Here is a 27,093-nt window from a genome sequence, read left to right on the forward strand (position 1 = left end):
ATTTACTTGTAATTATAACAGTAAAAAATAAAATCATTTTGTGGCTATTGTGCACATGTAGCAGTGAGGCGTTTGAAGGGCAACTGTTTTATGCCAGTTGTCCAACTTTGTAACACTTTTGCTACCTATAGGTAGTATTTTCAAATATATTTGAAAAAAGTACTGGTTTTTATTGAAAAACAAGTTGATTTTCTTTTGATAATTTTGAGATTTATGCTATCAAGAAAGGACTTCAATGTGAGTGAAGACAACCGCACTGTCTTTTCTTACTTAATTTGTCAGTTTTAATGCTGCTTTTTGATTAAACTACTTGTACTGATTGGAAGGCAGGGATGGGCAAAGGCATAATCTCCACTAAAACGCTGGGCAATAGTCAGGGGCATACAAACAGGCAATGATATTTCTGATCATTCTTAGAATTGTATTTACTTTGTTACTAAGACTTCTTTCCATCTAAAATTTTTAGTTGACGTATTCAGACCTCAATTTAAGCATATATAGTGTGTCCTCAGTTGTGGTTATATGTAAAGATCCACTTGTTGCTGTAGTAACACTCTTTGTATGAAGCATACAACAAAATGTAGACAATGATGCAGTTGTGGAAACTCACAGGTAATTATGTGTTTTAGTAGGGAAAGGGTTAATTTGGAACAGGAATGCATTTTTAATTTTAAGGAATGAATAAAGGAAACAGGTAGGTCATAACAGCTGGCCAAGAGCACTCAGAAAGACTTGCAGGCTCTTACAGCAATTAATCCAGATCAAGAGAGGATTAACTTTGAAGTTTAAAATATCCTCCCTGCCTGAGGAGGGACCAGTTTAAAATGCTCATGAATGGGATAGGTATTTGATTTGCAAGAGTGGGAGTTAATTTATGGATATTAAATCTTCTTTTTTGACTTTACAATCTGGATTTTTAGATCTTAATCTTTTGTAGTAGATCATTAGCCCTGGTGATTATAGAGTGAAAAATACCATAAATCGTCTTAGATAAAAACAGACCCTAAGAAGTATGAATTTACCTGGCTTGCTACATCTAAAACCAGAGCTAGAAATTCTAGGAAACTTGGTTAGCAAATGTGGAAAACTCTAAGTAAACAGCAGCAAATTTGAACAGGTTAAAAATATCTTATTCTCTTACAATTTTACTCTATATTTTCTTGAGAAATAGGTTGACTTTAAAAGGAATGTTTAGGGGAGAAGGCATGTTGAAAGCTGCTCTTCTGCACATTATAGAGTAGATCTTGGATGCTTGCCTGCAAGTATATTAGTAAACTTAATACCAATTTCTGAATATTTTGGTGGTGTATTTTTCTGGAAATAAAAGAACAATATGAGTGTTAGTTGTATTTGAATCAGAAAAGCTCATTGAGATAATCATTTGTATTATCATGTGAGCCGAAGTAAGTGACCAATGAAGTGGAACAAGATAGATTTTTAGTTGACTTATTTCAGTTTTGAAAATTATTTTGAGAATTTCACACTCTGAGCAGGAAGCTTCCTTCGCATTCCCATTGTGGCTTTGTATTTTTATGGGAATATACTGTTCTAAGTCCGTACCTGTTTTTTGAAAAAGGTTCTTGGACTTTCTGACTGCCTTCTGTCTTAGAAGTAGATGTATCCTTGTTTGGTATTCATTGTTGGTTTTTTTTGTTTTTTTTAACCATTCTCCCTTATCACAAAAGCAGAATGTGAAGCTCGTAAGGAGAGGGAACTGCATCCTGACTGAATCCACCACTCAGACTGCAAGTTTCCCAATGTTTGTCTTCCAATGCTAACTCTGGGGGCTTTGTGTTGTTTTCTTGTTTTGTTTATTTTTACATATTCTTTTATAGAAATCTCCTTCATGCACCTTATGTTCACTACTGACTGTGATGCCAAGACCTTCTAATGACAGCAGAAAATTGAGAAAAGGTAGTGTTTGTACTATGTGTTATTATTACTTACGGCATGATCTCAGTGTAGAACTGAAGATGACCTTGATATTAGGGGCATGTCAGCATATTTGTAGCATGAATACTTCTCAACTTGTACAACGTAAAGTACTGCAACAGTCTCAGAAACATTTTCAACATCACTTCACTGGTCAGCCATGGATGTATCATCACACTAGGTACTGACAGCCTCGGTACTTCAGAAAGGGAATGGAAATGTAAAATACATTTAACTTCAGATAATGTAGGAGAGTGTGGGAGATGGGAATAGAAATAGAGTGCGATCATCACAGCCACATTCATTGAAGAGTTCTGTCATCAAACTAGGTTTCTAACAAATCAAGTAACAAGAATGCCAACAAAACAATACACTAGTTTTGAAACATTTTTTGTCAAGATGGAGAGTAGGGTAGAGAAGAAAAGGTTCATCTTTCACAAAAGGACAGACAGACTGTAAATAGTTCAGAAAAAAATCATCTTGAATGGAGTTAAATATCCAAGTGGCAAAACAAAATCTTGGAGAAACAAAGAATCCAATTCCAAAGTATAACCTACATTGCTGCTTTTCTTTTTTTTTTTTCTTTTCACTTTACTTTTTGTAGGTTGTCTTATGAGTTTAATGTTTTCTCTTGTTAACTTTAGATTTCATAGAATCATTAAAGTTGGAAATGATCACTAAGATCATCTAGTCCAACCGTTAAGGCATCACCACCATGCCCACTAAACCCTAAGTGGCCCCACATCCCTAAGTGCCACATCCACACATCTTTTGACCTCCAGGGGTGGCAACTCCTCCTCTTTCCTGAGCAGCCTGTTCCAATGCCTTACCATTCTTTCTAAGAAAAAATTTTAACTAATATCCAACTTGAACCTCTTCTGGCCCAACTTAAGGCTATTACCTCTTGTTCTGTTGCTAGTTACTTGGAAGAAGAGACTGGCCCCTGCCTTGGTACAACCTCCTTTCAGGTAGCTGTAGAGAGTTATAAGATCTCCCTTGAGCTGCTACTTCTCCAGACTGAATAATCCCAGTTCCTTCAGTCATTCCTCATAAGACCTGTGTTCCAGTTTTGTTGCCTTTCTTTGGATATGCTCCAACGCTTCAGTGTCTTTTTATTGTCATGAGGAGTCCAAAATGGAATACCCTACTCAATATGTGGCCACACCAGTGCGGAGTACAGAACATTTAAATGTTCTTGTTTGAGCATCTCTCTCAACAAGTGTGATTTTTTGAGTGATGTCAATAGCTTTTTATCACTATTGTCTGATTTTAGAATTATCTTGAGATATATACCGTGAGATGTTTTAGAATCTGGTCCCTTTGTTTTTCAGGATATTTATGCTCGGAGCATGCAAAGGGTCACAGGGTCAGGACCCAGCAGTCTGTGCTTGTGTAGTAGAGAATGGGGAAGGATAAGCCAATGCACATTGTATGTTGTTATTATGCTGACTTGAAATGCAGTTAGGCTGTGTATCCAGATCAAGAATTAGACTATACTCCTGGAAAGTGTTGAATAGAACCAACATAGTTACGTAGATTCATTGCCTCTGAAATATGTGTCCTAATCTGGGGTTATAGTCAAGTGAAAATACAGTAATGAATTCTGGAACTTGATCTGCATGGGAGGGCTAGGAACGTGAGATTTTTCTGAGCTGGTATTCCTATGCTACCCAAGGAAGCTAAGATGAGGGCTGATGTTAGGATGGATCTGCTGCTCTCTGTATTCATGGAGTTGGAATCACTTTTCTGTGTTTCAGTGTAGGGAGGAAAGGTCTTTTGAGTTGGACTTAGAATGGAGCCTTGCCACTCCTGGAAAACAAGGGGTGGGAGCTTGGCCCAGGGCAGAGCTGTAGGTCAACGCATATTAGGAGCTAGCAAGACTGTACATTCCCCATGGGATAAGGATGAGGGCTTTCAGAGCTGGAATTGCATTGGAGTCCTGCGCAGCCGGGAGAGCTCACAGTGCAACGTGGAACTTAAGGACTGTTACTGATAGGAATCGCGTCGTAGAAAAAAATCTTCATGTGTTTCAGTAAGCGGATGTTCTTCTCTAAGAGGACAAGCACACAATTCGTGCTTTTGACAAGATCCAAATTCTCATTTAAATAGTTATTAGTGTTTCTGATTTTAAAGCTATCTGTCTTTTCAAGGTAATCCAAGATGAACTGAATTTATGCAAATCTAGGACTATTATAATATCAACTGTTAGCATGTTGACTGATATATTTACTGCCTTGTGAACTCTGAAATTCTGCATTGATTTTTTTCATGTTACTTATTTTGGAGAACAGTAGCGAGTGCTTTCCTCACTGATAAAGAATAATGGCTTGGCATTTGTAATAATCAAAGGAATTGACTTAGAGTGGAATAGCAAGTCATTCAGCACAAGCCAAAATCAGGACACATCTAAAACAACAAGAAAAAGTCGACATCACTATTTAATAAGGGGAAACTGTGCCGATTCATGAAAGCAAACTTTTTGTAAGAAAATTTTGTCAAACTTGGCCTATCTCTCAGATTAGCCCCCGGCTGGTATAATTTCTCTGGCATGTACTCAACTCTGACACTAGCTGATGGTATTATTTGAAGGATAAAAGAGAAATGTGCAGGGAGTATATCTTCTGCGTTTGTATTTTTATACGTATGACTCTTCTGTGTCATAGAACAACATGCTGACAGATAGTACTTAGTCACCTTCTATACGTGTTATATGCTTTGATCTGAAATTGATTTTACTCTTCTTGGCAGCTGAACTGTTTCTTAATCCATTGATTAAAACCTGCTTAATAAGCACTTATAATTGCATTGATATCACCAGAGGAAGACTTTGTATGTGAATCATGGAATGACTTAGGTTGGAGGGGGCATTAAAGATCATGTAGTTCCAGCTCCTTGCTGTACGTAGGGCATCCACAGATTCTCTGACAGTACTTTCCCCCTGCCCTGGATACATCCATGGCAGGGGTGTGCCCCCGGTATTTCTCCAGTGCTTCAGTAAGAAAAGCCAGCAAGAGAGCTTCGCTGTGAACCCCCTCTGACTACTGCTGCTCATGCAGGGTACTCTTCCACCATATGTTCCTAGTGTGTTCTCTGTCCATGTATGCATGTTGAGGTCAACAGCCACCCACGTCATCCCTGAGAAGAGGCTTTTTCCAAACAGTTTTCTAGCTTTTTGTCTATATTTTTAGCCGTATCTCGTTAATTTTGCCCAATGCTAATCATGATGTGATACGTATCTGTAAACCTAAAAGAAGCCTTCAATGTGAGACTTAAAACAAAATGGTTTTTTTTGAGGAATATTTTACACTTTTATTCTTTCTTTTTTTCATGGTTAATTATGATACCCCCTTGTATTTGTATCAGTGCATCAATAAAGAGATGTGGCTCAAATAGCTGCTTTGTTTTGAGGAGCTTATATCCTGTCTGTCATGCAAGAAATTTCCTTTTGTGTGTATTAAGGATATCTGAAACGTTAGTTTTCTTCTGAATTCTGTGTATAAATATCACTTTGCTATCACAAAGACTGATAATTTGCCATGTGAACTCTAAGTAGCTAGAAAATGGATTCTTGTTTACCTTCTTTCCTCTGCCCCCATCGTGGAGTGGAATGTTTTATTTGGGGGGGAGGGTGGTCATGTTTCTCATTAAATTCCTTTCGTAATGATAGTATGAGTAATAAGAACTAGTTATAGTAAGGTTAGGAATACGCAGTCCTTGGTGGGGAGGGGATGTGCCACAAATTTGGGATCTGTGCATGATCATCTCTGGCCAACTCATAACCTCGCTTAAAGAGTCACACAGTGCAGTCTCACTTGGAATCTGTCAGCTGGCAAGTCTCTCCATCCAATTGTGAAAGCATATTTTGTCAGCAAGTAGGTGGTGTGTTTTGCCAGCTTTGGGAGCTTTCCAGTCTTGGAGGCCTGCAAGGCTGTGATGTAGGAAAGTGAGTTTTGTTTAGCATTCATTTTCCCTGGATGTTTTTATTAATGTCCCTTGAAGGGGCCTGTCTATCTGTATTAGAGAGAAACTAGGTAATTAGTTCAGATTCAATAGGTAGAGCAAATGACATGAGACCGTAAGAGATTGTCTCGTAAATTATACACCTGCAAACAAATTCCACCATGAAAGCTGCTAGATTCACTTGAGGGCAAAGCTACTTATTTTAATGTAAATGATACAAGTTAATGGAGAGAGAGATTGTGAATGGAATTCTGAAGCACTTAATTTTGAATCTGACCATGACAAAACATGGAGCGTTACTTTTTTTTTGTTGTTCAGTTGTGTTCAGAATAGCACTGCTATCTTTTAAACTAAAGTGACGAGGAAGTTAGTACTTAGTTTTGGTAGCTCCTATGACTGCTCACTTGTGAAACTGGAGAGAAGTATCTTATAAATTTTGTGGCGCAGGATTTTGGAGACTGGATTCGTATATAAATGCAGTACGTTGATGTACATAGGCTCCTGTGATTTCCCAACACCATCTGCCTCACTCCCACCTCCATGATAAAGAAGAATCTCTTGAAACTCCTAAACAGGTGCTAGAAATTAGTTGACATTTTAAAAAATCATCAGTCTTATAAATGCTGATTTTTCCTTTTTATTTTTTTTAAGTACTGAAAGATGGGTTTGTATTTCTGCATCTTTTTTTTTTTGTTCTTTTTGACTTGGCACAGGAAAGGCTGACTTGAAAATATAGGTTAAAGAACTACTAGTTAAACCGTAAAACTCTGAGAAGCGTGTTAAGGCATGACAACGTTGCACAGTTAACAATCATTCTTTTTTTTTTTTTTTTTTTACTTGTTGCTTCTGGAGACGTACTAAAAGGAGGGGGTGTGAAGCAAACATTTTACAGCCTATTGTTTGCAATAATTGACCCTACCAAATTAAACATAGATGTGGTTTTAAAAAATAAAAATGTCTCCAAAGGCTCCCAAACTCCAAAAAGTCCATAGCAAGCATATTCCCAAAACACAAAATGCTGTTATTCATGAGGTATTTTTGCCTGCCATTCTCAGTGACATGTAAACTGCCAGACGTGCCATCTGTCATGCAGCCATTTCAGTGTTTGGCACTGCCAGGAGTGTTTATGCAGCTTGGAGAGGGTGCAGCAAGGGGTGAACAAATGCTAGTGTGGAACATTGCTTGAAACTTGTTTCTTTTTTTTTTTTTTTCTTAGAAAGTGGAATTTGTAGGTATTAGAGAACAAGGTAATACATAATCTTGATATATATGAACTTGTATATGAACTTGTGAGGTTTTTGCTTCTTTTTTTTGGTAACCTTTCTTTGAAATGTAACTTGAATTTTTTAAGTATTTTTTTAAAATAGCTTGTTATTACTAATGTTTATTATCTCTGGAGAATATTGTAAATGTTCATTAGTTTGCCGAATAGAGAATCCAGTATTTAACTTCTGGCTGAGGAATATAAATGCTTGAGTGCTATAAAGAAAAATATATATCAGGGAAGCATTTAATTGTTTAATTTATTTCCATCCTGCCCCCTTATTTTAATTTTGAGAATATTCTAAGAAACAGCAGGCTAAAGAATATTTTTGTTTTTTTTTTTTCCTGTATGATGGAACCTTTCTCTCCCGACTCTTCCTTGTGACAACTTTCTGCTGGGAGCCTTCTCTCACTTTGGCCCAGATGCCTTCCCCACCCACATAGACACTAGGATCTTCACTCTTGTTTGTCCTTGCTCTCATGCGTGAGAAATCTTCAGTTCTTCCACCTCTCTTTTTCCTCTCACACACATCCAGAATCTTGATGTAAGTCCTTGCACTTAACATTTCACAACATACTGTCAGTCTTCCATTCTATGTGTGGCACTCCCAGTGCCCTGTTCTGCTTCATGCTGCCGGTAGTGTGACACTGAATTTTGCCACCCTGATTTTAGGCTGCGAAATAAAATTTTGTCCATATTAACATGAGTCAATTCCAGGTGCAGAAGGACACGCATCAACTCATCTCTAACACTGTTACGATTCAGTGCCCCTGAAGTAGGTGACCTCATTTAAAAGCAGTTGTGGAGAGGACTCCCCAGTGAGCCAATCCTTACGTCACTGGCACTGAATTACTGATTTTCATGGTTCCAGGTGAAATTAAAGATCCAGTAGTTTTATAGCATTGCGTCTTCTCATTAAGATACTTTGTACGCAATCAATGCAGATGTTCTGTATTATCCAAAGTGTTTTCTTCATGATGTTCCCACCCTTGTGGGGTTTTAAATGCTTTAATTTTAATGTTGTGCAAATAATAAGTTGTCATGGTATACATGCTGGTATGGAAATATTTTTGAGATCATGGTATAAACCACAGTTGTGATATAAACTATTAGCTAAATGTTACTGTGAGATTTTTGCGCTTTGACACTGAAATTAACTTCTTGGATTGTACACCGACAGTATTCTCAGATAACTGAGCCAACTAGCTTTTTTCAGAGTATCTTCAGACTTAAAAATAGAACATCTTGTCTACTGACATCTTCTGATTAGAAAAGATTTTTACAGCTGTAAAGAAAATTTTTCTGTTTAAAATTCAAATTGGAAACACATGTTCTGTTAGAGTGAATACTAGGATAAATTCAGCAGCTGTAGATTTGCAGAATATTTAGAACTATGTCAATGAAAATGGGAAGTAGTCTTTTTTGTTGTTTTTTTCTTCATTTTTTATTATTCCTTGTAGATAAGCAGCTATTAATAAAAGGTTTGTTTGCTTTTCCTCCTCTTTATAATCATAATGATAAAATGACATGCAAACAGCAAATTGGTTGCAGCATGCATGCTGAAGACGGGCCTGGGACTGGAGTTAAACATTCCACAGCAGTCTGCAAGATTAAAATGTTTGTAGTCTAGCAGTTTATACAGTTTTTATTGGAGTCTATCCAGATATTTGTATGCAGAGAATTATTGCTCAATGACAAATTGCAGTCATATAATCTAGTATGTCGGGAAATTTCCACTGTAGTATGGTCATGTGCCAACGATAATACCTTTTGGGTATAATAAAAGAAATGACGTATTCTGGCCTCAAAAGATAAATGGACAGCAACAGCAATTTTTTGTCATTTTGGAAACTTGACAGCTTCTGTATCCCTGGTCAGAAATCATTAGTATTTTCACTAGTTTGTGCTAAGATTACAACACTAAATGCTGATGCTGTTCCTTAAAATGTTTGTATTCCTGGGAACAGGCACTCCAACATAGGATGCATTTGGGCTATCTGTAATCTGAATTGTGATTCTGCAGATTTGGTGTAAATGTAGCGTGAACTTCTCTACGAGAAGTTCAGGTAACATCATGGCATTTGCTCTGTGAATGCTCTCGGCAATACTGAGGTCTGGCTGCATGCAAGACTAGTGTGATAGCTGAGGACTGGATTGTTTCACTTTATTCATCATCTGTATATGCTGGATGTCATTTTTTTCTGATTTGGGGCTACTTTTTGTCGTTAATGTTCAGGAACTGTATGTAAACAGAGGGTACTTAAACAAAAAGTGAGTAAATCCTGATGGGAACGGTATTTCCGAAAGTATTCTAACATGCTTTTGTGGTGATACTCACACGTGCTAAGTCTGAGTAGTTCCTTTGGTAACAGCAACCAACACTAGTTACAAAAGAAAATGAGACATTATACAGGGCCCAGCGTGCTCTTACAGCTAACAGCTTCCATTTGAAATCTGCTCTTCACCCATTTGATTTTGATCTTCTATAATAGTATATTTTCTACTGTGGAAATACTATTTAGAGTTTATTAGACTCTAGAGAAAATAACCTATTCCTTCAGGAAGTGCAGTATGAATGGTAATGCAGTAAGGATGTTTCAGGAAGCCTTGCCTAATTCTTTGGGCAAACTGCAATATTTTATAGAATGTCTTATGCTGAAGTGTGTGGAGTTTTCTGCTTTACAAAGTCAGCTTACTTGGTTGACGTGTATTTGACCAAAAATATATATATATATTTGAACAAATGCAAATCAGACTCCAAGATAGGTGCAGCGATGGAAACACATCCACTGCATTCAAAATTAGGACTCTTCACTCAAGTTGTTCCTGTTGCTGGGGCTTTTCAGCTAAGGCTGAGGTTGCGCCATGCCCACACTGGATAATTGGAACCGGAAGAAAATACTGCATTCGGTACTTTTGAACTAAAAGTCTCATATTATGGAAGATCAGCCAAAGCTTTTGCGTGACTTGGTTAATAGCTTTTCAGTGAGCTAACCTTAGCAGAGGTAGTAGTGGTAGGTTTCCTGAAGTTTTTCTTCTCTGCCTGCCTTTGCAGTGGAATCTGCATGGAAGAAACTAAGCTTGAAAGAGACACGTGAAAATGATCTAGCCTAATTGAACTGTATTTGCTGTATTTCAAGTTGCATTCTTTTGCCTTTTTTTGTTACCTGTAAGCATTTAAATGATGCAAACAACTTTCAACTAATTCAGGGAGGGGGGTTCTCATACTTTTCAGTTTCAAGACTCAGTGAGAATTCCACTTTCTGGAATTCCATTTTCTGGATATGACATATGGAATTTCAGTATCAGCTTCCCTAGGGAGCTCTCCCATCATTTAATTTGCTTGAACTCTTTGCGAGTGTTTTTATTTCGCAGAGAAATAATCACAGGAACAAGGATTAGTTTGCTTGTTTTGTGAAGAGATTAAACTTGCCATTTATTGTATTTCATGTTCTTGTTGGAATGCCACTGATGTTACGAAATAAGTCAAAAGGGCTTAACTTACAATGACAGTGAGACTTAATGTCAAAAGATCTTTTAAGATTAGAAGAAATGTTTTCTCCTGGGAAGAGTGATATGGGAAAAGAAAGTGCTAGTGGAATTCAGTTCTCTGTCAACATATTAATTATGCAGCTTAGTGGTTTTAGTCACCGTAGGTAAGTCTTGCTGTGAGCTTTTGTTTACTTCCGTTATGTTACTCTCCAGTTGTTATATGCTGACCAATGGGCAAAGTCACACTACACAGTATGCTACTTATTAAAATCCAGTAGGACTTGTGGATCTTGTTTTGCCCTTTTTTTTTTTTAATTTTGACACAGTGAAGGAAAAATTTAAGGTAAACTTTCAAGTAGTTGTCAGATGTGGTTAGATGTATTTTGTCAAATCCTGTGTAAACTACTACTTCATCATTTTGTTCCAGTGTGATGAGTTTCATTTTGTGCACCAGTTTGAATGTTGATAGGTCAGTGTGGCTTGGTATCTTGGTTGTATTTGTTGGCATAAAATATTGGCTGATGTGACTTGGGAGGAAATGATAACTATCTGAGGCTTCAAGGGCTAGCTCTGTCGGTGTGGAGCTGGTGATGACAAATTCATAAGCCATTCGGTGCCTTTCTTAAAATGACCCACCAGCATATAGGTAGGTTCTTGACTTGATTTGAAGCACAGCTGCCACTGTAAGAATTCCATAGACACCTAACAAAAAACTAGCCTACCCATCTCACAGGACTTTTTTAAAGCAGGGTAATAGACACGTGTACTTGCTAATTCTGTCTGTTTCATGCCTTTATATTCTAAAAGGCTGAAAACAATGACATTTAGACCTAGTAAAGATGTTGCTATTATAAGAAATATGGTTTCTTACTAATAAGTATTGTACTAATAATTCAATATCATTTATGTAGTGAACTCCACCAACAATTTTATATTTTTATAAGTAGGATTCAAAGGCATTGCAGAAACCTTTCAAAGAGTAATGGAAATCGTTGAAAAATTGGAGGCAAGGAACAAGGGAGGACAATGAAGGTGTGCTTAGAGAACTAAGTCAGTCTAGTCATTGTAATGTCACAGGCACGTAAGACCTGGTTTTCACAGACTAGACTGGAGTTTCTTGTGGCCCAATGCACTTTCTAATTCATAATCTCCCTTGATGTGCATTTTTCTTCCTAACCTGATATACTAGAGGTATTGCTAATGTAACACACAATTTTTCAGTAAAGGAGGGCTCACATTCAACAGAGTACTCAATTCTATTCCCTGAAAAATAATTATATTAAGACCTCCAAAAACTGTTTTAATGATGCAGAGTATACCATAAAACTCGTGCGGTCTTGGAGATCAGTTCAGAAGATTAGTAACATCTCTAATCTAATTAACTGTTGTGATATCTTGATGCCTTTATGATGTGAAAGGGTTTCTCTGCTTATGCAGGAAGCAATTCCTTAGAGAAGCAGTCTGCTTCGTCATAGCAGAGGAGCTGTGGCCCTGCTACCTTTGACTGTGCTGGCACCACGGAAAGCCATGTGCTGCTGCAAGACGTTAGCGTGCAGGCAGAGGCAGCTTCTGCTGGGGAGGCAGAGCCGCCCCGAAGCAATGCTTAATGCCCAACCCTTCCCACTTAGGTTTCTCTTCCGTTAGCCCATCTTCATTGCTCTCAATTCCCTTTCCAGCTCCTGCCAGGATTGCAGCCAGCCCTGGTTCCATATACTCAAGAAGTTTTCTTCCGCCTCAGGGAAGTCCGAAGATGATTGTGTTTGTGTGGTTTGCTCAGTGGCTGGTGTGAAATGGGTTACCAATCTTTCTACTTACTCTGAGGCAGTGATTACCTCACAACTGACATTACATGATGTAAATAACATAGCTGAGAGCTGTAGGAAGTGAATGAGAGAGCGGGAAAATTGTATGTGCTTTCTGTTCAACACAGAATGGCATAGGCAGTGTGGGAACAGTTCTCTTGCCTTTCCTTTTCCTCAGCTCTAGCAGAGGAGATCTGTTGCTGGGATGAGGAGCCTCATACCTTTTTCTCCAGTACATGCACACAATCTAGCTATTGGGGAAGTGCAGCACCTTTTGGTCTGTAGATGGCATCGTACAGTACTGGCATCAGTAAGGAGATAGCTTTTGTTGTGGGATGTTTCAATAAGAGAGATAATCATTGTTTTGGGCTGACAGTTTCAATATGCATTTCTGTTATGGCATGAATGACCAGCTACTGTTTCCTGTCATTACCTGTAGTTTCTCTTAGATTTATGTAAGCTCTTTTTAATTAGCCTGCTTTCTAAAGGCTTTCCAGGAAGCAAAACTGTATGTATTTGTCTATACTCAAGGAAAAGAACATGTCAGATCTACGAGAAACTGGAAAACAAAAAATCCTCCACTCTTTTTTTTTAAAAAAAAAAAAAAGGCAAAAAAGCTACACAAGTTTGTCCTGCGGAATGCACTGCTGCTGCCGTTTGGTAATAAATATTAACGAAGGATTCTGGAGGGAGTTTAAATAGACCTGGTTATTTTTCAATATCATATCATAATATTTTTCTTGGCAGTCACGCTCATCCTTTCTTTTTTTTGAGATTACTTTTTTTTCTTTAGATAAATATCTTCGCTACTTCATCATAGCTACTTATTGAGTGCACTCTTCAAGTGGGTGTTGGCATTTCTTGCTACAGAAGTTGGTAACAGTATTAAAACCTTCTTCAGTTCTTACTTGCTCTTATGAAAAATTGTTGCTCTAATTTTCTTCCTACTTTGAGGTTTTCAGTGATTCATTTCTCTTTGGAAGTATTGTTTGGTTTGATCTCATACTTAAATTGCTCTGCGTTTCTCATAAGATCACTGAGAGTTGCTGGCTGCAGCAATGTGCCAGTGTTAGTTTTCCATTTGAACTGGTTACAGTGTGCAAGTCAAATCTTAACAGAGGAGACTGCAAGAGTCCTACTGTTTTTTTGCAAAGAATGTGGACTTCTTTTTTTTTTTTTTAAGCGGTGGTGTTGACTTATCCGGTGCTAGGAGGCCTATTTGTGTGTGCAGTAGAGGTTACACACACCGCATAGTGCAAGGCCTCCGTGCAGGCGTACAGCCTTTCCAGCTCCTCTCGGGCCTTGATGAAGTTGCTCGCTTGTGAAAGTTGTACCAGTAGGAACTTGTTTGAGGGAAAGTAGGTCCAGATGGTTCTTGAGTAAATGTGGGGAGACCTTGTCTGAAAGGTCATTAAAGGGAGAGAAAATTACAAGAAGGGAAAGTAGATGTTTTAGCTTGCCCTCAGTTCTGGGATTGTTTGTACAAATATGAGAAAGTTGTCTGTGAGAAATGGAATACTGAGATAATTTCACACTTCTGACTAAATGGATTTAATTAAAGTTATTTATTGCTTTCTCCCTCCTCCTGCAAACACTTAGTCAGTATCTTTATGTGGCAGCTAAAGGGTCATTAGTGTAGCAAAGAAAGTGTATGTTTTACTTCCTTGATTATTGAGAAAGCAGACTAGAACTGGTAAAAAATACCAGATTTCTGATGTGCCCCCAGGCAATGGGGATGTGCCAGTGAACGCTGCTACAACTTACAGCCGTAAGTTGGCTGTGCTCCTTGGTTATCAGTTCCTTTTGGTCACAGATGTTCTGAAGCAACTCTTCTCATCACTGCATCTTTTTAGGATTTTCTGGAGAGAAAACAAGCATTCCATCTTGTTTCTTCTTTTTAAAGAACAACCCGACTTCATCCCTCAGTAAGGTTATTTTCCACCTGAGCAATCTTAGCTTCGTTTTGAACAAAACGTTGGTTGCTATTTTGAACTAATCAAGGAAGCATTTTTGCTGTGTGTGAATATCAAAACACTTGTAGTTTTCCACATCAGTCAGAATATCAGGTCTTACTTTCCAGAATCTCATTACAAGAGCACAATATTCTTGCAGTCCCGGTCACAATGCAGAAATGGCTTCAGAATTTTCATTACATCTGCATTTTTGACAATTTTTTTTCAAGATAATACACAGAAGATAGATATGAAAAGTCTTCTTTTTAAAAATGACTTTAAGAAAAAAAGATGAATTTTATATTTGCTGTTGAAGGAACAAAAACTAATAGTAATGTGTAAGCATAGTTTTATAATAGATTTCTGTAGTTAGCTGATAGTGAGGCAGTGCCTACAAGTTTAATAAATTCTTTTTTATCCAGAAATACATACTTGGGAAGCAGAGCTTTTAAGTCATGTTTTTTAGAAGCACTGTCTTTTTTTATGGGTGCAAATCCCTTCTCTTTGCATGTTGTGGAGGAGGCTTTTTGTGCCATTATCTTCGGGCAGCTGTAAACTGTAAATGCCAAGTTAACAGCCTCAGATTTCAGCTTCTAGAGTTTTTGTTCCTACTTATCTTGCATGTTTTGTATAGGACAGGTGGCTGGGAAAAGGACAAACAGCTTAAAGTGTACTCAGTATCTACTGAACTAAAAAATAAATAAATTACCCCTACCCTTTAGATGAGTACAATTAAAGTACGTTACTATGCTTAGATCTAAATTGGTTTGGATTGAGTTGTGCAATGCATAGCAGCAATCATGCTGAATTGTAGGAACAACATTCCCTGAGAATTCTAGCTTAAGATCAATAATTTTGCCTCTTCTGTAAAGTAAGAAAGGTTTTTCAATGCATGGTATTTCATTAGTCCTTGGTAAGATGAAATCAATATGGGTTCTTGCATTATTAGTGCAGTTTTGTTGTCTTTTTTAAGCAATATACTGTATAAGAAACCATGGAAGGCAATCTCTTGGGGAGTTCTTTCTTGAATACTGGGGAGGGTGGAGGGTGGTGGTGGAAACAGCTCTTCAAAGAACATATTCACTGAAGTACTTTGTGTGATTCAGCATCACCTTGAAGGCCAGGACAAAAAAACCATCTCAAAAGTACAGGGGAGGAGAGGGAGGTGCACAGTAGCATGACTGTATCCAGTCATTTGAGAAAAATGCCAACAGCTTCACACTATACAAGTCAAGTATTTTTCTTTAATTTAAGCATTACATTATAAATAAGTGTAGTGCACTTCTTTTTTTGATGAGGATGTCTATGAGGTCTATAGAAGGGTTAGGCCACTGGCTGCGTTTATTATGTAACGAGTACATCTAGATGAAGCTCTTCTATATATGCAGTTGTGTTGTTTACGTCCCATAGATGAAAGTACTTTTATAAGTTGATGTTAAAAAGAATTGTGTAATTTGACTTACAGAATCAAAGTAAAATTAAAGAAACACCTACTCGTTATTGAACACTCCCCAAACCTTAAGACTTGAAGGGAAGAATAAGAGCAAGCAGAAAAGAGTGCTTTTTTTAATCTGATAACTTTCAACCCTACGCCAGCAAACTTGGACACTGCTATTTTGGGCAGAGAGAGAGCTTTTATGTCTCTGAAAGAATGCTTCACTGAGGTAGTAACTACTACACTGTAACTTTATGTTTTTAATGGGAATAATTTTTTAAACCTTTTTGGTTTTATTGCTAGCCGTATTCACATTATAACCTTAGGATGGTTATTCTCTGACAGGCAAATACAAGGCTTGAATGTCAGAGCAGCAGTCGATCCTTGACAGCAAAACTGTTTTTCTTCCATCATGTGAATGAGTTGTTGAGTTATGTTCAAACATAAGGGTGTTCTTTTAAAGACAGATGAAGTAAAACATGTAAAAAATTGGCTTGCTTCTGGGTAAATGGTTACTTCCCATGTACATGCATGCATACGCTGATGTGTATGTATTGACACACACGTATGTGTACGTGGTGTGGAATTCTGGGATAGATTCTTCTCTCAAAGGAGAGAAGAAAAAAGTCTGCTCCCAGTTTCTTTGCATTGGAGGCATTCACAAAAGGAACTTAAAGGAAAAAATGACAAATATGAGATTGTATATGCAATTCTTTAGATTGCGTTTGTGATTACTTATCTGAAGTCACTATCGTACTGTTGCAAAGCTTTTCTTTTTATTAATGTATTGAGAAAATGCTTTTCTAGAGTTAATACATCAAATCTGGAATAGGCATTGGCTTTACTTTCAGTCAGTTAAAATCTCTTTGGCTCAAAACTTACTCTATGTAGAAATAAAAATTTGAAAAGATTTTAACATACTCTTTCTCTGTATTTTTAAGATGAGATTGATTTGCCATCTTTTGCCCTAAAGGTCCCAAAGAGTCTAGGTAATTTGTAAAACAAAACTTTTGGACTTGGAAGGAGTTTCAGATGTAGTAAAAGCACCTCACATCAACACAAGCAAGTGCAAATGTGGTAGTAAATTGATCCTAAATCTGGGTAGAAATGGTGAACATTAAACATCATGATGACAGAATTGCATTTGACCATCATACTGATTGACTTACAAAAATATTGAAAGCTAAATTAAGTACTGAATGACCTTCTGATATTTAGGTTGTATCATTTGTGAAAGCAAGATGTATGAATTTCTAATATGTGGTTAAAGAAAGATCCTTTCCCATGACAAGTGCAACTTCAGTAGTTTGAAAGTAATAAAAAATGTGTTGTTCACATCATGTTCTTCCTCTGTACCTTCCTGGGTTAAGAAATTCTCACTTTTTTGTCCTTTGTTTAGCATTCCTAAATGGTACAGTGATTTTTATCTTAAATGCAATGCTGTAATGTAATCTGACATATTTTCCATACTAGAATTAAAAAAAAAAAAAAAAAGCATACATGTATCTTTGCAGTTGCCTTGCAGTGACTTTGGTAATTTCATCAAATGTCAGTGATTTTTTTCCCTGCAGACAGCCTTGAATGCAGAAGCTATAAGCTCTTATATCTGTTAACATTATGTTAATATTTTTCTTCTCTATATTGTTATTTTGGTAAAACATGCCTATTAGGTAATAATGGGGAAAAAAGTAGAACAAGTGCAAGAAGAAAAAAATCACCCGAACTAAGTCACATTTCAGAAAGAAGATTCTATGTTTTGGACTGGTTGGAAAAGGAACAGAAAAGTATTCACGGTTCTTCCTCTTTTTGCTGTTGATGGGGGTGGGATTTGATGTTTTGGTGTTTTTTATTCCCCCCCCCCCTGGCTCTTCATTCATCATAGACTCTGGGTCTAAGCATTAGCCATGTTTATCCTTTAATCCTACTGTCTGGGTTTGTTTATATAAGATTTAGTGTACAGAAAGGATGGGTAGTTATGTTATATACAAAACTGACCCTCAGTGCAATAATGTTTAAATTGCTTTACGTACACAAATTTGTTCTGAACTGATTACGTAAGAGGTGGACCCCATGTTCCCTCTGCCAATATGAGATGGAAATAACTGCAAGTTGTATCTGCCTTTGCAGTTTGCTTTCTAATCTAATGAAATAGGGAGGAAGAGAAGCTAAGTATTACCTTAAGATAGAAACTCTTTTAATAACCATGTTTCATTGTTCAATTAACTAAAATACTTGTAATTGAATGCACTTGCTTCTGGCAGTGTACAGAACTAGCTCAGTAAGATTTTTTTTTTATGGTCCCTGGTAACCTTTACCTTAGAGAAAATAATGAATAGATAGCAGAAGGAGAGGGACTGGGTGAGTCAACATGACAACTATAAATGTTGTGGGTGCTCCCATCTTTCTTTGCATGTGAGACCCAATTTTTAAAAGTATAAATTATATTAGGAATTGAATACATTTTCCTTAATAATTCTTGGCATTGCATCTTCTATTAAGAGAATGTAGTTTTAAGAGCACTGTAGTTTGAGACTGGGTTCCTGGTGCTTCACCACTTGTGTTGGTTTTTTTTCTTTATATGAAGAATGTGCTGAAGGAGACGGGGAAAAAAACAGGTAGCCTAGCTGTCTGGACAGTGACTGAAGTAGTAGCTGTGGAAACCACAGATGTTTTCATTTGCTGTGCATTTTGTGTTCTGTACTCACAAGGAAAGTATAGAAAAAATTGCGTTGGGCTTGTACTGGTATTCTGCTGGGAGCTAGAGACTAAATTTAGTCTGGTTTAAAAGACCCACGTGTGGCTTACTGATAGTTTAAAATCATGCTGAAATCCTGTTTTAATGTCTTAAGTAGGATTTAAATGATGCGTAGTTCAGGCCTTCTGTAGAGAGAGAGGGAAAATGACTTTAGAGATTACTGAAAACCTACTATTTTGCAATTTAATGAAGCCAAAAGTAATAGGATTTCAGGGCTGCTGATGGACTTGACTCTTCCTTGAAATTTTAACTCAAATATTCTGAGTAAATGCTACTTCTATTTTATTTGCACACATGTACCCCACCCTGCCCCTCCCCCAAAAATAAAATTCAAATGATTGTGACCTAGCCTAAGGTCTTAAACAGTAGACATTGCCAATATTTGCTGACTGCTCCCTACACATGTATTTTGTTTTAAAAGAAGTTTCTAACTATAAAATAAACCTTCCTTTTTTCTGCTGCTCTTTGTGAGACATTCAAACAAGCAAAATACAAAGTAAAATCAAAAATGCTGTAAGAGAAGCACTGAAAAGAAAGCTGTACAGCATAACTTCTGTAAAATTAGCTGGGGGTTTTCCATTTCCCCACAACCCTCAGCAGCTCACTTGCCCTGGTGCCTCCATCATTGCCTGCATGTTCATATAGTGGCTTATGGAATAATCCAGACGGAAAGGTTAATTTTCATTGCATCTTTAGCAGAGATGCAAACAGCCTAAAAATCTTAGTGATGACTCTAAGTCTGATGGTTAATATTTAAAGGAGCTCTGCAGTTACTCTCAGCTGTCATGTTACTCTTCATCGAGAGGAGACATGAGCTTATTGTGAAAATGTTTTTTATTAAAATCGTGTTTTGTGACTCCAAATGCAGCAGATTTCTGGGGTGATGTGGGTGTGTGGTTCTGTGGTTAGAACAGGAGTACACAAGTACTCCAAGAACTCTGACTCAGCACTAGTGCTGCCCTCAACTCTGCGTGATCTTGGGCTAACCACTGAAGCTCTGGAGTTCATTTTATCCATTCATACTGGCTAAAATGCTGATTTCAGAATGGACTGTGAACCTTAATTAGCAGTCATTTCATTTGCTTGAGATTCTTGGAGCTTAGATGGTATGGAAGCTTTTCTGTTCTCTTTTTTAGAAGAAAAACGCCAAACCCACACACACAACTATTCCACCTGCACTTCCAAGTTTTGCGCTTTACTACTACCCCAACACTACCATAAGTGAAAGATGCTGCATTCTCTTGTGTTCAGAGTCAGTGTTTTCCAAAGGCCAGATACATACTTAATTTTCAGTTCTAAAAAACTAAATGCTGTCACGCATCTGTACATTGTATTATAATTACAAGAAATAAAAAGGGCAATAATAGAATTATTAAGTTTGGAGAAGGCCACTGCTAAGATCATGTAGTCCAACCGCTGACCTATCACCACCATGCCCCCTAAGCCATGTCCCTCAGTGCTGAGTATTTTTGTGAGCTCATGTCTGGTCTATTAAAAGTGAGTCTAAATCTAATTTATTGCTATCATAAGTTCTTTAAGGTGTAGTATGAGTGCAGATTTTGCAGATTTTACCTAGTTTTCCCCTTCAGGCAAAATATTTATATTAATTAATTTTGTGTAATGATTTTCTATCACTTTGCTCATCACCTTGGGAGCACTAAAAAATGAAATATATGTTTGTCAGATGCATGGACTGATGGAAGGAAAACAAATTGGTGGGTAGGCGACACGCAAGAAATGTTCTTCTGAGGCTCTGTATTCTGAGATTGAATTGTGAGACTTGTTTTCCTCACCTGAAAATGTTGAAGTGAAGAATCCAGCTTGAGGTGTCATTTAAGGGAGGATAGTTCTAACTTGAAGCAACAGGCCTATTAGGAACAAGAGGGGGTTTGGGGTCTCCAGAATAAGAAATTTGTCCAAGTAGGTGGACTGTTTTTTTCTTCTCTTCCATGGAGTATTGTGATGAAGTAGAAAAATACACTAAACCAAATGATCATTTAGACAAAGTGTAAGAGGAAAGCTGAGTCATTACATCAGCACAGTGGATTAAATCTATTTGGTCTGTGCTAAATATGAAGTTTATGTTTGTGGGGGAAGGGTTGCTGGTGAAATCCAGACTATTGGGGGGGGAGGGGGGAAGAAGTGACTGTGAGACGTGCAATCTGTTTTTTGCCTTTGTTTGCTTAGTTGATGAGAAGTTGCTGATTATCTTACAAAAATAGATTCCAAAGCATGAGTTTCATATTCACAGACTGTCTAGCTCCTATATGCGCTTCTATTTGTAACAGCTGCATTTGTACCATGTATAGCAAATGAAAGCAATTAGGATTTAGATGGATTGCACTCCATTACTTCTATGGCAATAGGAAGCTACAGCTTCCATTAGTAATGAAGTGACTGTAGGAGCCATAGTAAATGCAAGATCAAGTATCCTGCTTTGCTTTGAGAAACTTAAAGCTGTAGGATGGACTGACAAATCTGGGCAAGATTCAAGTTGTGTAGGCAATAGATAAAAAAGTGTGGATGTGTTTACAAGAAAAAACTGTTTTAGTCTCTGTTTTGCTCTATCTTTTGAAGAGCAGTCATCCTGTTGACACTCAGGAGTTCCAGAGGAGGATGAGAGTGGAGATGCCACGAAAAGCAGCTATCAACAGAGGTGAGTGCTTCTTAAGCTCTTCTTGCTTGACGTACAATCTCTACATTGTCCAGTCTGCGTGAGTTAGAATATCATCAGTACCTCAAAAGATCGGATAATAGCTGTACAATAAGATTTGTGTTTATTCAAAACTAATCATCTGAAATAAACTTGACTTTCTCTGGGAAAATGTAGCAGGTGGTGTGGATAGCAGAAATCCAGCCAGTATCGTGTAAGGTTTATGATACCATCTTACATGCTTATCAAGCAGTGTCTTGTTTTTTTTATAGAGAGATAATTCTGAAATGAATGAGACAATTCTAAAATGCATATATTAGTTTACTGCTAAAGCATTTTCAAGTAATTGCTGTCAGTGATGTGATGTGCTGTCAAATTAGAAGGTTGTTTTAACCTTATGCTTCTGGGTTGATCGCTATTCTACGCTTGTTTGTAGGAATGGTAAAATAGAGTATGTGTTGCGTTGGCCAGGTGATGGTGCACCAATTTGAAAAATGGAAATAGCTTTGAAAACTGTTGTAGAAAATAACACTGAGAAAATATGGGGTTATATTTCTTAGTTTTGAGCTCTCTTGCTATCTATTGTGCATGCCTAGCCCAGTGATAATTTTTTAACTTCATGTAAAAATGTGTGAATTCTGTGTGTAAAAATCTGAGAATTTTTTGCGTGTTGCCCAAAGGCACAAGTACTTCAATGCTTCCGTTGAGTAACGTGGCCATTCACTGTCATAGGTCTGCTAGTGTGTGATGCTTGTTTGGAAGAAGCTGGAAGTGAAAATAACCATCTGAAGTTGGGATTTTTCTTAATATAGTGGAGTCTATTCCAGTTAACTAAAACTTAACGCGTTTTCAGGAGGGAATATTTCTGTCTATTTCTATGGAAATTGAAAGGAAGTTCTCTTATCTTTTTTTGCAATCTCAAGTGTATATTTCTAGGTATTTGAGCAAATGTAGTAAAATAATGGCTTTAAATTGTAATTTCTTGCTTCCTGGATAATCTAGATAACCCTAGAAAATGTCAAAGCTACTTTGTTATCCTGTAGGAAAGGAAGTTTTCAAGATAATTTTCAGATTTATTTAGTTTGAGATATCTGAGATAAAGAAAGAATACGAGAAAGGCCCAAATATGGAAAAATTGGTTAAATGAACTGTGCAGCTGAACTGTACCTCTACTGCTCTGTATTATTGCAGTGAAAGGCAATTGCTTAACAAATTGTTTGTCAGCAAGGGAAAAATTCTTCTTTAGTTGCATGTCATTCAGTAAGGTGCAGTTGCAAAAAACAGTTTGTCATTCGATCCCCACTGTGTTCTCCGTACTTCATGTATAATCCAGGGTATGATTTAGGGTATTTTATAGGCATCGTTTCAAAGAATTTGCTTGCTAATGCATATTGAGCTCTTTTTAAAAAAGCATTAGTAGAAATGTGTGTGGATATGACCTAAAGAAAGCAGACTTTTGGACTGTTTCCATTCTGGTTGCATAAGGTAATATTGTGTTGTCTTACATCATGTCTGTTTAAATTGTTAGGAAGCTTAGGATTACACCATTTCCTAGGGTTTATATAATTAGAAGCTTGGATTGAGCTATAAAATTAAGTACTTATGATGGTATGGTCAGCTTTAATCTTGCTAACTGAAACTGGACTTGACTGCTATATACGGCCAGACATTCCCACCTCTAGCAGAAGTGGAAATGCAACTGTTATGCAGCTCTTCAGCAAGACAGAAAATTTAACTGCTTGAGTCATGCTTAAGTTACAGTTGTAAAATACCTTTTAAAACATGGGACAATTTTCCTTCTCAATTTTGTTGTAAGATTTGAATTGTTTTGGTCCCTTTTATAACAGATAATAAAAATGTAAAGGGGTATGAAAAATATCAAATTTTATCATCTGTTCTCTCTTATGAAACTTCAATTGATCTAAGTAAGCATGCTGTGAATGAAGTTGCTTTTTAACCCAAGCTGTCATTAGCTATGTCCCCTGGATGTTAAAAAATAATCAAAACTTACAGATCAGCAAAATGTTTCTGCCTGTTTCAGGATTCCAAGTCTTTCCTGTTGTTGCCCAGAACAGTAGGGTATTAGTAGATAAATGTACCTCCTAGCTGTTTAGCCGTGGGGTTGGTATGAATTTGTAGTATGTTGGATCCATGTGAACAGGCACTGTTGGACTGAAATCTCCGGCACATACTTATGTGGTGATGGCAGGAGCAACTCTCAAACCTGTGATGTCCTGCTGCTGACGTGCAGCCTCTCAATAGAATGGGATGTGTGCGTAGGGCCAGAAACCTAGGCCTAAGACTGTTGTTGCACTTAATCAAATTTTGTATGTACTGCAATTAAATTACAAGGTGCCCTTGAGCTGTGTGAGCAGAGTTGGGCTGTTAGATCCTGAGGTTATACTCAGCACAGTGCAGGAGTAGCCTCAATTTCCAGTATGGAAAGGCAAAGAAAAGCCAAATGGGAAAATCAATGAGAAATCTTTCATAGTTTATTGTGGCATCTGAGAGGGTGCAAAACAGAGGAGCTTTGTGTCATTTCCTGTGTGGTTCATGAATAAAGGAGGGGAAAAAAAATCAATGACAGTTAACAGATGTGGGGTTTGAGGTTTTTCTTTTTTTTTTTCTTTTAATACAAGATGTGACAAGAATGGTTGTGAGTTTTAGAGATGATTTGTCCAAACAAAGCCTTGTACAAGTAAATAAACAGGGAGGAACTGAGTGAAAGAAATACATTTGAGAAATTACGAAGTCTTAAGGCCAGAGAATTCACAAATGCACTGGTGAAATAATAATTTATAGCCTGAAGGAATATACCTTACACTGAGAGAAGATCGTGTGCTACTACTTCCTGCTTAATGAGAGCATCCTTTGAAAGGTGGGACTTAAAAGAGCTCTGGAGCAAAATCTCCAGAGCACAAACACGAAGATTCTTTTCCCTGCTCATTATTTAAGTGAGATGTGACGCTAGATGGGGTGAGCAGGTATTGTAATACTGAGGAAGAACATGACAGTTCAAAACATTTGGTCATTTTTTCAGCAATGAAGGAATGTAGCCAATGTTTTTTTGGGTGCTTTTTCTTTCCAGTGCTAAAAGCTAGCTTGAGACTAAAAAGAGGTGTAATGAAAATACAACACTAAACCGTGTTAGAATATCTATTCCAGGGTGCAGTGTGGAACAGTTCAAACAGCCAAGGCAAGAGATAACAGAAAGCTTACACTGTAGAAGTACTGGTCATTTTCAACAATAGGAATTAATTTAGCTGAGTAGTTTTTCGCTATTTTACCAAATTGCTACTGATAAATTATTATTAACAATTGGAATAACACTACTTAATACCGAGTCGTTTTTCAAATGTCAAGAAGCTATTTAACTACTGATTATGCTTTGTTAAGTGATTCTTGATGAATTCATCAGCTAAATTGAGCTTCATTAAGTGATTCTTGCATTAGTCTTCAGAAATGCTGTAATTGTTTCTGTTTTAAATATAGGGAAACTGAGGTATAGAACTCCAGGTGATTTGCTAATGGCCATGAACAGCACTTGGCCTTCAATTCTTGTTATCAGCTAGGTTCTCAGGGCTGCTGTTGTAGATCTACTACCGCTAACTCTGATTTTATACATGGCTAAATAGAAAAATAAAAACAGTTCCACTTCTCTTTCACAAAATTTTCATTTTAACTGCATTAGCTACCCAAACCATGTCTGATGTCCGATTCCATTTAAATATATTTTAGAATGGGCTTTGGCATCAGATAGAAATGAAAAACAAGAATTTCTTGTTTTTCAGACCAAGTTTTATTAGACATGGTTTTGCTCTTCATAAATTCTTTGATATACGTAAAGATTTTAGAACTGTTTCTTAGGCTAGAAAAGAAATGCTTCCTCTCTGTTAGGAATATTTCTGTGAAGTATGTGTTTGGACCTTTCACAGTTTGTCATAGGAATACCTCCAATTTATTTTAAGATTTTTCAGTTCTTAATGGCTGGATAAAAGCACTCAACACGTTACTCACCTCCAGTGCAGCTGAATGATCTGCAGAACTGGTAATATAAAATAGCTGAGAGTCAACATCCCACATCTCATTTTTCCTCCACTACCCCTTCCAGATTTTCAACTCATTGTAAAAAGTGGCAGGACTGAACTTGTACAAACAGGCTGATGTCCTTCTGAGTGTGGCTGAGATGCCCAGGAAAGAGGGATGAGTAAGATACTTCTCTAGCTCTTGAGCGAGTGCATCAGACCTACTGGTATGCATTTCTTCCATCCCTGAGCACAGTGGGGCAGAGGAGCTAAGTTGTGACTGTTTCATGGCTCAGCCAACTTTCTTTGTTTTCCAGCACACAGAAACGTGCCTTTTGCTGAGGCTGTCTTTGCAGGCAGGATTTAGCCTATAAATGAAGGCCTGTCTGTCGTTTAGTGAGTAATGTTATCCTCTGGATGAGCAGGGAAGAAACAGCCTCTTGAAGCCAAGCAGTTTAACTTCCAAATATTAAAAAGAGTATAGGAATCTGATTCCTATTGTCATCTAGTTATGTTGTAGAGGACAGCAGAATTGCCAGCAAGTAGTGCTAGTTCATGCTCGCCTGTGTTGAGGTTTTTCTTCCTGATGTTGATGGGTTTCATTGCTGCTGTTTGTTTGGACAATGTGTCAGGCTGCAGAGAGTGCGAAGTGGGTACCTCAATACGTGTAACAAATTATTGTGTATACAAATATTTCACATATAACAGATGCTTAGTAATGGTTATGGAATAATCTAAAGTGTCCTCATGGACAAAGATGAGGAACGGAGCTTCTACTTTTTGACTAAGCTAAGTATTCCGTAACCATCATAACTATGAATCCTCATTAAAGAGGAAAGTTACAGTAATTGATTATGTAAATGATACTTTCTTAAACTGTTAATTTACTGCAGTTACGGTAATGCACAGTGCTAATTCTGCCCTTGCGTAACACAGGTAGTTTAGACACTGTATCTTTTCCTTTCCTGAGATGATCAAGAGAGAGCGCAAGTACTGGCTCCCTTTCCAGCATATCTTGCAGTTGTCTGTACTGCAAGGAGTCCAACTCTAAATCTTCTTGCCACGTGTACATTCCACTGCTTGCTGTCACGGTGTACGCTGCTGGATGCCCTCGCGTTGGTGGCTTTTTGATCAGCCCTGGCAGGGCAGTGTTTGTGGCCCCCTGTCTCTGTGTGAAGGAGCAGTGGTGTTCCCTCTTCTCTTTTTTCCTCGTGACCAGTTGAATTTTCCCATGTTGCCCGAGGCCCAAGTTGTTCTTGTACCATTAGTTTACATGTAAATAATGTATATACATAATTAATGGAGTTGGTATAAAGGGGAAAAACCTCAAAACTTTTTTTATTCTAAATGGGAAGGAACTGTAATTTTCTTGGAGCCCTAGGGTATTTTGTTTGAAAATGAAAAATGAAATGTTTTCAGGCAGATCACTGGATTGGTGGAAGATCCGGATTCCTGTAGAGTGTGCCCCATATTTGAAGGATGGGATTTTTATAAAAACAATCTCTTCTATGTATACTCTGAGAGGAGGTGTGAATAATTATTGCAGCAAGTGAAAGCTAAGATGCATGCAACCTTCCTATTTGAAAGGAGCAAAATATTTCCAGATACATCTGGCAAGGCTTTGTACTTCTTTAAGGACTGCAGAATAATGTTCTGTGCTCTAGGAAGCATAATGTACTCCTGGAAAAGTAATGTAAACTTTGGCAACAGTGCAATCAGAGCCAAGCCAGGAGTAATGAAATCTATAAGGAGTGTCCAAGTGCTGAAGAAAATTTTAAGCAGCATTTATCCAGCCACAATGCTGCTTTAGTTGTCTGACAATT

General features: G+C 37.5%; 1 long non-coding RNA gene across 22 annotated transcripts in view; it reads left to right on the forward strand.

Moving 5' to 3' along the window:
* LOC110402020 overlaps nucleotides 1–27,093 on the forward strand; it is a 160,255-nt gene that overhangs the window by 46,756 nt on the left and 86,406 nt on the right. For 17 of the 22 annotated variants that reach the window (XR_002440810.1, XR_002440804.1, XR_002440805.1 and 14 more), the window contains one exon: nucleotides 21,170–21,248. The exons of 1 other annotated variant lie outside the window; for it this stretch is intronic. This is a non-coding gene — a long non-coding RNA (uncharacterized LOC110402020). Of the gene's footprint in view, nucleotides 1–1,835; nucleotides 1,915–21,169; nucleotides 21,249–27,093 lie in introns of all 22 variants that reach the window. 4 more of the 22 variants (XR_002440819.1, XR_002440818.1, XR_002440821.1 and 1 more) reach the window with 2 other exon arrangements.

Source organism: Numida meleagris, chromosome 6 (genome assembly GCF_002078875.1).
Source record: "Numida meleagris isolate 19003 breed g44 Domestic line chromosome 6, NumMel1.0, whole genome shotgun sequence".
NCBI classification, from domain to species: Eukaryota; Metazoa; Chordata; class Aves; order Galliformes; family Numididae; genus Numida; species Numida meleagris.